Genomic DNA, 2,295 nt, shown 5'->3' on the forward strand with positions numbered 1-2,295 from the left:
CCGGAAGCAGAGTTTAAAGCATCAGGGAACTTTCAGGAGGCTTCCCCAAGGCACCATGCACTCCAGGTAAGGTGGGGGTGGTGGATTTGCGCACTGGGGGCAGCGGCATCCTGTGGGGGGCCCCATTGCAGACCTTTGTCCCAGGCTGGGGAGGTCCGCTACTGATTTAGGTTAGTAATTCTTGAGCATGACTGAGACTCGTTTCTTCCACTATAAAGCAATCATCATGAACACAAACCACAGGTGAGGCCAATGAATGTTTTTACAGTAGCAGATTGCCTGGCCAACATATTGTGTAGCAGTAAATCAATTCAAAACTATAAAGGTCAGCTGTTGGTGGAACATTATGGTTGATTTCCCAATTATAATTAAACAGGGAAAGTGTTGCCTTACATTGCATTAGACCTTTTTTTAAGTTTAATCCAATCATGCAGACCTGGGTTGGAAGCAATACCTGAGGGCTTTAGGTGACAGTGGTTGTGATGAATGCCTGTGTTTTCCAGAGTTCCTCTGCTTGTATTTTCTGTCTACTTTCCTGTGTTTGGGGCAGTTGTGGCTCCCCAGCAGTTTTTGTGGATTCAGCTGCCTCATCCCTTTGTTGTACAAAACACCATGATAAAGCCATGAGGGGGAGAAAAGCCGCCTTCTTCCATTTGAGCCAGCAATGAGTTTGCTGAGTGGCTCATGTTCCCACCTATTCTCCTCCTGGCAGATACTCAACAGGTCCTCTCTTCCTCAGTCAGGAAGATGAGAGGCAAGTGTTGAAATGTCCAAGCCAGAAAGAAGGAGCGGCTCTTCATTCCAGCTGCCCAAACAGCTCATGCAGTGAACTCTGGGTAGGTTCACTCACAGGGAAGCAGTGAAAAGGGCTGGAGGTCACATCCTTCAGGTATTTAAGATAGGGAATAAGTCTAGTTAGCAATCAAAAGGATGATGTTATTTTTGCCAGTAGCAACTGTTACCCTGCACATGCCCGATCTCATCTGATCTCGGAAGCTAAGCAGGGTCAGGCCTGGTTAGTACTTGGATGGGAGACTGCCAGGGAACACTAGGTGCTGTAGGCTTATACCATAGTCTTTCGAGACTGAAGGTTGCCAACCATAACCATATTTTTGCCAACATTCCAACACACATACAAAGTCTCTGGTTTAACTTGCAACTGTTCCAGTTTAATGTGCAACACATGAGATCCTGCAGTGCCTCAGCACCATTTGCAGGTGCCAGTTATCATTGCATCTTTTTGGAAGACTTCTATGATTTTTTGCCAAGCTTATCTCTTTATTCACCTTTCTTGCCCATTTTGTTTTTCCCTTTCTGGTCAGACTTTTAATAAACTGTTTATACTTTCACCCTGGGTCTACCTGGTCTCTGGTACAGGAAGTATAGGAGATGGTCACATCTCTTCACTCTGTAGGCGCTACTGTGAGAGTGAGGTTGATAGGAACTCTTGAATTTCAATATTTTTCTTAGAAGGGAGACCTTGTCCAGATCCCCCACCCCCAACTGACTTGATCACCTAGGCCGGTGACAGCAGAGATATTCTACAAAGGGCACAATCCTAACCAGATCTACTCAGAAGGAAATCCTATTTTGTGCAATGGGGCTTATTCTCAGGCAAGTGTGGTTAGGATTGCAGCCCAAGACTTTTCCCCATTCAGCTGCATGCCCAAAGAGGGGAGAGAGGGGAGCTGGAAGGGCATGAGCATGCTAACCACCACTAGGCACTATTGCCATGGATCAGCTTGTAGATGCTGAGAGCCCCTTCCTCTACCTTGATAGTGGTATACAATTATTCTTATCTTTTCATTGCAGATTCTAGAGATTAAATTTGAGATCGTCTGTATGAAAAGAGTAGGCTTTAATATGAAACCTCAGTTCCTTGGAAGAAACAACTGTCCTTTTATTAAACAAGAACCCCATTGAGAACTACCATTTTTGGGGTACCTCATTAATAGTTCCACTTTTTATCTCTCTCCCTAAAAGTCAGTACTAGCCTGTGGGGACTCCTTCTGCCTTCCCCCACCCAGGGTGGGAGTTTCACATCAAAGGTGGGTAGAAATGATATGCCCTGTGGCACACCATTGAAGTAAATGACAGAGAAGGCAGCAGGGTGTTGCTGCAGGGTGATTTATTGTGTGTTTTTTATACACAGGGTAAAGTAAAGCCTCAAGATCTGATGACATGCAAAAGAGGGGCATCTTGGCATCTTGGTTCTTGGCACCATCATACACCAATCTCTGTCAGCACTTGGGATGTTCTGACAAGATGCATAGCTGCTAATCCCTGTTGATCCAC

The 2,295-nt window shown here is 45.4% G+C and overlaps 1 pseudogene; it reads left to right on the forward strand.

Moving 5' to 3' along the window:
- The first annotated feature begins 944 nt into the window (after positions 1–944).
- On the forward strand, positions 945–1,064 carry LOC136638011 (5S ribosomal RNA; annotated as a pseudogene).
- Positions 1,065–2,295: the final 1,231 nt, after the last annotated feature.

The sequence above is a fragment of the Tiliqua scincoides genome, chromosome 1, assembly GCF_035046505.1.
Source record: "Tiliqua scincoides isolate rTilSci1 chromosome 1, rTilSci1.hap2, whole genome shotgun sequence".
In the NCBI taxonomy this organism is placed as follows: Eukaryota; Metazoa; Chordata; class Lepidosauria; order Squamata; family Scincidae; genus Tiliqua; species Tiliqua scincoides.